The 9,061-nt window shown below is 34.7% G+C and overlaps 1 long non-coding RNA gene across 2 annotated transcripts in view; it reads left to right on the plus strand.

The window, feature by feature from the left end:
• Nucleotides 1–8,434, plus strand: part of LOC115350789 — a 102,806-nt gene extending 94,372 nt beyond the window's left edge. For both annotated transcript variants that reach the window (XR_003926615.1, XR_003926616.1), the window contains one exon: nucleotides 6,885–8,434. This is a non-coding gene — a long non-coding RNA (uncharacterized LOC115350789). The remainder of the gene's footprint in view (nucleotides 1–6,884) is intronic.
• The last annotated feature ends 627 nt before the right edge of the window (nucleotides 8,435–9,061 follow it).

Consider the following 9,061-nt stretch of genomic DNA (forward strand, 5'->3'; position numbering starts at 1 on the left):
TCCCTACAATTTCTTATGATCTTTTTGGAGGTTTTCACACTTGCTTAGGGGTTGTTGAGGTTTTTTTCTGCTTTCCCTCCCAACCCCCTGCCAGGTTCATGAGCTCATGACCTGAATATATTGGTCTATAACTGTGGGTAGAATCCACAGATAGCCACCATAGTTTCTCTCCAGAGGAGAAACAGGTACTTCTAGAGATTGGTTCGTTTAATTTTCCTGTATACATATTTCTGTCTGTAATAGGTAGGTCATTAGAGATGTTTACACTGTGCCTGACGCTCGTTGAGAGGAATCTCATGCTGTTTCATGGTAATGGAAAGCTGATGAAAATTTTCTGTTTCAAGCAATTAATATTAACAATTTTTATCACAACTATAGCTGTCATTCTGCTCTGTGGTGACAGCAGCTGTAGCAAGTCTGTGGTAAAGGCAAAATAGGCAGTGGATCAGAGACTATTTTGTAGCCCCTATTAATTTCCTGCCCTGACAACAACTGCTTTGTTTATGCACAGAAATGGCTATGATTTAATACATTGTCCAGAAATTTTCAGAAATCACTTGAAACAGTTATTATTTGTCAAATCAGGACAAGAATTCAATTTTAATTGTGGTACTTTTAATAAGCTGTTTGATTTTAGACAACTAACCCTGTATCTAGTTAAAATTAATTGGTAGGCTGGTTCATTTAAAAATGATAATAAGCATGTGTCACTTGTTCTTTTCCTCACATTCTTCCATGAGACAGGATTGGAGAAGATGGAAAATGTCCCTCAGTACCAGCTATAGTCTGTTAGACTTATTTTTTTTCCTTCAATTTTCCCTATTTTCTCTGATCCTGCTTTCAGGTTTCTCCATTTCTAGGAATAAATATGAAACATTTAGAGAATGAGAAATTAAAACTATTAAAAAGTGCAAATTTAAAGAAATGAAAATAAATCAGAAAAGTCTATTTTAACTTTTAAATATTTTGAATGATAAACCCGCATTTCTTGACGCTGTGTTCAGCCTGCAGTTATCACATAAAAGAGCTTCATAACAAAAATCTGAAGCAATTGAAAATCCAGCTCTTGCAATGGTGTAAGTACAATATTCTTGTCAGATTTTCGGGATGTCCAAGAACCTATCTTAATGTGATATTTAACATTTTACTTCATTATGTAGCTAAAATGAAAAAACAGTATCCTTGCAGATCTAAGAGGATGTGTTTACTGGAGTTTTATTTTCTCACAGACAGCACACAAAACAACCTCTCATTTTTTGAAGGTCATGTGACATTCAGACCAAATAGGTATAAATATAGGTGATTTCTTTTTCAAATTGTTTCTAAACCTTTTCCCCTCCTCACTTAAATCCAATATTTGTTTTAACCTTGAGCTTCTTAAGACCTGAAGTAGGAAGCTTCAAAGTGTTTTAAAAATCATATCCTTTTTAAATCTTACTCATTTGAATGCAAGTGCCTTACAAGCTCAAACAATGTTGGTTGTTCTCATTGAAGTTTATAATGCCTTAGATATTCAAATCAGCTTTATGCCTTCCATTTGTTATGCAAATTTGCAAACTTTATATATCACATGGTTTATCTACATTAATACAGCTTTCACTAACAGGACTTACAGGAATAGATGTATACTCCAAAGATGCACATTTTTAGTACCTTGAATTATCATAAAAACATAAAAATAGTGTGTATTGCCCTACTCTAATCAGACTCATTTTTATGTGGTTGTTGAAAGCCCTTTTACATTCCATTCTGTGTCTGGAGGTCTGTGTATAAAACCGATTCAGAAAAAACCAAAGTGAAGACACCTGCTGGCTTATAACACAAATACTAAAATATCTTAGAGCCTGCTGAAAGGAGAATTGGAACAATATGTCATTACTGAAGGCTCACTTGCAAGTTCTAATGTATTATAATGAAAACAGTATGACAAACCTAATGAGACAGTGAAGATTTGGGTAATTGTTCCTACAATGTATGGTAACTTTTCCAGCCGTTATTGGCAAACATAAAACCTAATGAGATTTTATTAATTTAAATGCAGTACATCTGCAAAACATTTCCTTAGTTGCAGTCTCCTCTGATAATCTTCTTTCCCACATGTACTTGATCCTTTTAAGTTAATTGTTCTGCATAGTGTACTTTCTAAACAAAACATACAAAACAGTTACTATAAATGTGCATTAACTCATTTTGCCGGGTTTACTTTTTGTGGGTACACTTTCATACTGGTTGGATAGACTACAGCTTCTTTCCTCTCTGTGAAAATGTGTATAATGAAACTTGTATTTTTACTTGGAATTTGATTAAGGCAGCATCTTCACATAGAGCCCAATTTTGTCACTGTTCTTCACATTACTCTTCCAGGAGTCCTATGGAAGCAATTCACATTTTAGAAGAGTAATATTTACTATGACTGAATAAGGTCAATACAGTCATACTTTAGAACTTCAATTATTTTTTCTATACAAGCATGCTGATAACTAAAACATACATCATGTTTATTATCTGGCTTTTTATTTCCTCAGCTTAATAAAGCCAAAAAGTTTTAAGGAAGATTTCATAAATAATCTACCATCTGATGTAAAGTTTAATTGTGTACTTAACATTTCTAACTCTAACCAAGCATGAAAACATCAATAACTAAATTTTGCTATTATCATTTCTTTGAATAACTAGTGATTAAACTTCACTATGAAACTGTGATATTCATCAGGGTTTTCATTTAAATGTTGATCTTGGATCATTCTGCAAGTTTTGTTTTTAGAATTCTGGCATCTCCTCATGGCAACCTCATCAGTAGCTCAGGTTCAATGTGTATCAGCAGCTCAGGTTCAACATGTCTGGAAGAGAGGTCTTATTCTTTCCTTCCAGATCTCCCTTCTGCCCTATTTTAGCCATCAAAATGTTTCAAGTCCAGAAAATGAACGTTGTCTTTGATCTGAACCTCCTTCTGGATACTTATATTTGGCCTATGAACTTTCTGCATATTAGTTCTGAGACAAGACCACTTTTATGCAGCCACGTATCTGAATCCATCTGTTAAATGTTCAGATAATCTTTCTTAATGCTTGCTTTGATACTTTTGCTACAAACACCTGTAAAGCTACACCACTACCTTCCTGGAAATCTGTTCAATTAGAACTACACAAGGCATCAGTCAAACTGCACAATGCTTACTATGCATGGACAACCGCCGAGGATGACACTGCTCTTTGATGGTTTTTTTTTTTTTGTTGGTTGGTTGCTTGCTTGTTTTGGGGGAGTTTGCATTTTGGGGGCGGGGGGGGGCTGGTGGTGGCTTGTTTGTTGGTTTGTTGTTTTTTTTTTATTTCAGTTATCTTTTATCTAATTTGGGGGTTGCAGTTTCCTTGGGGTATAAGCTGTCTTCCTGCCTCGTGTTTGTGTTATGTGTGTAGTTAAGTGATATAGGTGAATTCATCTGTCATAAATAACCATGACACAGATATATAAATCTAGGCTAGTTTTCTTACTCTGTGTACTCAATGGAAAGCAATAGGCATCTCGTAAGAGAGGCATCTAGGAAAGATCAGATGAATTGCCTTCCGAAAGCACTATTTCTCTCCACTGCCTATAAAAGCAGACAATGGTAGCTAGCTTAGACCTTGATGTTACATTTCAGATATATATATTTCAGGTGTGATGAATCCCAAACATAATATTACAAAAAGCTTCACTCACTCCCTTCTCTTTGTAATTCTACACACTTAATCTATTTCTGTAACCTAAGAGATATCTTTCAAATAAATTAAATTCACTTTTAATATGCAATCTTTCTTTAAAAAAATGTAAAATACTGTCTGCTTGTAATTATTTTCATGAAAAACAAATATATACAAAAGTGTTGCCCTTGCCATAATGACTAATTTGTTACTCAGTCACTCAGAATTAAATGCACTTCAGATAGTGCTGATTTCTGGATAATTTTCTTCGTTGTATTTAGTGTTGGATCTTTTTCAAGTTACAATGTCATAAAAGGATGACAAGAAAAGTCTTGACTTTGCAGTCTTGGATGAAAGAGCATTTCTGGATGAAGGTACCCATAACACACTGCCAAATCATGGCACAAAAAGCAATAGAGCTGTCATGAAATTCAAAAATTATATTGTCTCTGCTAGAATAACTGGGAAGAGACCATATTCACTTTTCCCTTGAGTTTTGCAGGTCATTTTGGATTTATAGCATAGCTTTTTATTGCAGTTTGTAAAACTTTTAGGGAATGTAGTCATCTTTATCAATTATTCTTGCACTTGGTCAGATAGTCCTGCACCACGATATCACAAAATGTGCCAAAAATAATTAAATAATTTCTCTTAATTGTGCACCATACTCTTTCATGCCCTTGATACGCATTCTAAGAGACAGAACAGAGACAGGACTCAAAGCCAAAGTAAGTGAGCTGCACACTTAGAAAGCACAGAATTCCTGGGTCTGCAGGAGGCACTACTAACAAGAGACATCTTTCTTGTAGCCTAATTCTTACCAGAACCATATTCGGCCATAGCAAGATTCTGATCTGAACCCTTCACTCATGTGGTGAAACTATGGAAAGTAAACTCCTCTGCCCCGGCTAATTGAGGCTTTCTCCTGGCTTATATGAAAATCAAAATTTCTACAAAAAGTCTGACTTCCCTAAGTAAGAATAATTCGAACTCGGAAGTTTGAATTGGGAGTGTTTGGAGAAATGACAAAGGGTGAAATCAGGAAGTGTCTCACTGCCTATGCTACTAGTAGTCATAACTGCTAAGGATTATACAGACTAGTAATTTACTGCTGTCATGAACTTCCTAACAGAGATGAGAGCATCTGAAGGCTGACACAACTTTAAATAAACACTCTCAACCAGTCTGCAATTGCACATCAATACTACCATCTTTTTTGCTGGGAGTAAATATCTTTCCATTTCTTTCTTTCCATTCCTGTGTTTGAATGTTAAGTTAAAATGCTGAATATTTTTATAAGAATTAGATCAATACATTTTTGTTATAATGATTGTCCTTAGTTTTAGCAGCACTGAATATATATGAAATGACAGAGTTAGAAGTAAAGCTTCAGTAGAAGCTCCTATGCAGAGCTTCCCAGCAAAGTATTCTGGATATCTCAGTTTGTGATCTTGAACCATTTGTATGACTGCATACAGCCAAAAGGGGGTGAGAGGACTGTCTGCCTTTAGCAAGCCCCTGTGGGCTAATTGTAGAGTAAAGTGTATTAAATAACCAGCAGGTAAAAAAAAAAGGAAGATAGTCTGCCAGCCAGGACAACAGCCAAGGGAGATTTTAATCAGAAACTGGCAGCCTCCTTTTTACCCCAAAGACTGCATAAAATAAGAAAGGTCTTGGAGGCCTGCCAGGGAAAGGGAGCTCTGAAGTTAGTAGAAGCATGAGAGTTTTGATTTTTCTCACACCCCACCCCCCCGATTCACAAGATCTCCCTCCTATATTATGCAGCATATTAATATTATTATTATTATTATTATATTTATTTTTTATTATTATTTTTATTATTTTATTACAGAAAGGAAAGTAGTGGTAAACCATACCTGAAATGTTTGATTCCCAAAACCTGAGAGAAGTGAAAACAGAAGAGATTCCCCAAAAAAAGGGATTCTTGCTAGTTTATGTTGGGAGGGACCTTCAGAGGTCTCAAAGCAAGATCAAATTCATTTTTAGCTCAGGTTGCTCAATGCCTTTCTCCCTCATATGCCATTCTAATTTCTGCTGTCATTTTTAAATGAAACTCCCATAGTCCCCTTCACCTGAGAGATGAGTTTTACTTTCCTGTTCTTCTTCTTGTGCCTTGGCTGTAGTCTTTATTATATAATATTTAGTATTTTGATAATAGTGAATGTACTTATGCTTTTGCATGACTGAGGCATCTGGTTAACACTGGACCTAGCCTTCATGCAGCCCCTCTTCACTGCACTCTTCATGACTACAAACATGGGCTCCAGTCTGTTTCAAACTCAGCAGTTTTCTAACCAGGGAAACCCTGACTGACTAGGAGCAGGTGCTCTCTATGAGGTCCCATATCTATATATAAGCTAGATGTGAACAGCAACCTTATTTTTTCTCTCCACCAGACATGTAGAGCCAACTGCCCAGCAAGTGACGAATGTTCTCTGCTATCCCTATGCAAGTCAGCCTAAATATGGCCATTGTCTGACTTCACCTATTTGCATCTGAAAGTAGTAAAAGTAGTCCCAGTGGCAATCAATTAGTAGAAAGACTGCAGGTGAGATGATCTAAAGGACAGGATAAATGCAATTTGTCACTAAGCTCTTTAATTTATCACATAGATATCACCATCACTTACATAATGTGTATGTGATAATATATCTCTTAGTGTAACCTTATTTTAAACACTAGGGAAACAATGATTCTACTGTACTCTGATTTTTTAGTGTATTTGTAGTAGAGAAATCAGATGTATTTAATACCTCACTTCTGGTTCCTTTTTTTCCTTCCTTCCAAGATTTTAGTAAGCATTTTGTCCAAGACACTAAGTCATTTTGTTCTTACTAAAATCCTTATCCATGTTCATGACATGTTATAAACTACTGATTACAGAGGACTGTATATTTTTTCCAATCCAGACAAAATTTTGAGTGTTATAAGTATACCTTTCTATATGTATCCCTATTCTGTCTCAATCTGATTAAAGTATGTATGTATGTATATTTTACAGTGTGTTGTAATATCACCCAAGCCTGATTTACCTTTCATGCGAAATCCCCATTGGCAAAACCTGTAAAACACAATCTTACCTCTATATACCATGTATTCTTTTCTAACATGTGAAATTTTGTAGCTCTTATTACTTAAAAATCTGACCTTTATTAGAAAGTAATATAGTTTTGTACTTAACAGGAATGACCTACCAAATCAAGAGCAGATGATCACATTCTACAACCAAGACTTCAAAAGGGAAACTAAATTTTCTGTCCATTTACTATGAGATATGTCATAACTAATTCACATGCTGTTTTTATAGTAGTAGAATAATGTGCAATAAATTCATAGATTAAACACCACTCTATTCCAGAATAATCAATCAAAAATGACAGCTGATTGATTTCTTTTTTTAAATGAGAATTTACTTATTGTTTAATTGATTTTAATGTTCTTCCAAAGGTGATTTGAAAGTCATATGTTTAAAGAAAGCTTATGTGCAAAGCTAGTGTGTTTTTTAACATAAATACAGAAACATGACTGATTTTGACTGCTAGTGCTCTTCCCTTCTTCCTAGAATAATGCAAGGAAATCAACAATTTCAAATTCACAGCCAGCAAGAATGCCAATACAATTAGAGGACTTGTCAAGAAGTTTCAGTTTTAAAAGTTTGAAAACATTTTCCCATTGACTACAAATTCTTAACTTCAGTTGACATATTTCTTCTGAATGAAGTAGTGAATGTCTGCTATACCATGAAGAAAAAATAGGTGAAAATCTCCCTCGGGTCCTATGGTTGTAGAACTCAGGTACTATAACTAGCAAGAAACAGATGGCTCCACAGCACAGAAGCATTTTAAAATAAACATTAATACAAGTTGGGATAAAATTCTTATTAGGAATGCAGTTTTAATCATGTTAACTGTTGTTGACATTGGTACTTAAAACTGTTTCATAGATCCTAACGGAAAGAAAAAAATCTAATTAATGCAAGATATGATGAATGTATACCATTAACTGTATTATTTACAGTAAATAGTCATCTCCTGAAAAAATGACTATTATTTTGGTTTCATAAAACATAGTCTATAAATATTTTTAATTGCTTTCATGATATTTTCAGTCTGCTTGTTACTAATGTCTAGTCATTTACTTGTTCTAAAATATGTTTGCTGATTTATATGGCATACTAACCTCAAGTATCTTCTGTAAGGAAAGCTGTGATTCTTTGGCTATGTAATCATAAGTGTTTAATCGACCATTAAAAAAGGCAGCCATTTCTTTATAGTCAACTTGACTAGACACAGAAAACCAGAATTTGTTTTTATTATATTCTAATAACTATACTACAGTAATGGAGTGTACTATAAGGGATGTCATTGGAGCACCACCTAGAAGGTCAGCTTTGAAATAATCTTTCAGTCTGCTGTTTCTGCTGTTTCCTCTGGGGGAGCAGCTTTGTCATGAATTCATAAACAGCACAAGAAATTTACTAATCAGCCTATTTTCATAGGCTATGAAACAGATTACATTTTGGAGAACAGATTTCTCATCAGATCTTTTTTTTTTCATTCCATAAGGAGTACAGAAATATCATCTAACCTGTTCATATCCTTGATATGATATTTAAATTCCCAAGTATTATTTTCAAACCTGTATTTCAGTTTAGATACATCCAATAGAACAATGGCAAATAAAGAAAAAAAAAAGTCCAAACTTACCTGTTTAATAAATAAATAAATTTATTTAATAAATACATGCAAAACATCAGTTTGAAGTTCAGAGCTGGACAATAAGAAGTGAATGAATTCCATCTTCCCAATGGAAGATATCAGTATATTTGTTTATTTCATTTACCTCCATTTAATTCCTGCTACAGTTTTCCATGTGCCCTTCAATTCATGGTTTGATTTATTCCGTGTTGAGTCACATATTCTTGAATTCAGTGAACACCTGTGAAGTTAACAAGGATAGTATTGATTTCTGTTAGCAATCCATTTCAGCATGCAGAGCTTAAGAGCAATCCCTCCAAGATACTTCCATCCTGAATGGAAGATTGCTTGAGTTTGCATGATCCTTCAGTGTGCCTGACTTCAGTCTAGCTGCATTCTTAGGTTGGGAAAGTTTAGTCGCCTGGGCTGTTAGCTCACCCATGAGTTTGGAATTGCAAGTTAGTCAATAGGGGGGCTAACTTTGAGCTGTGGGTTTTGAAACACCAGACAACCTGGAAGCCAATGTGCCAAACTCAAAAAGATAATTAGATATTTCAGTTTTAGAGAATCATTGTCTGGCAGACTCATTTTGCCAGGAAATTCTTTCACTTCTGCTGACACGAGTCCTATTCATCTGAGTAAATGCTGATGTCTACAATATAG

This window comes from Aquila chrysaetos, chromosome 14 (genome assembly GCF_900496995.4).
Source record: "Aquila chrysaetos chrysaetos chromosome 14, bAquChr1.4, whole genome shotgun sequence".
Taxonomy (NCBI): Eukaryota; Metazoa; Chordata; class Aves; order Accipitriformes; family Accipitridae; genus Aquila; species Aquila chrysaetos.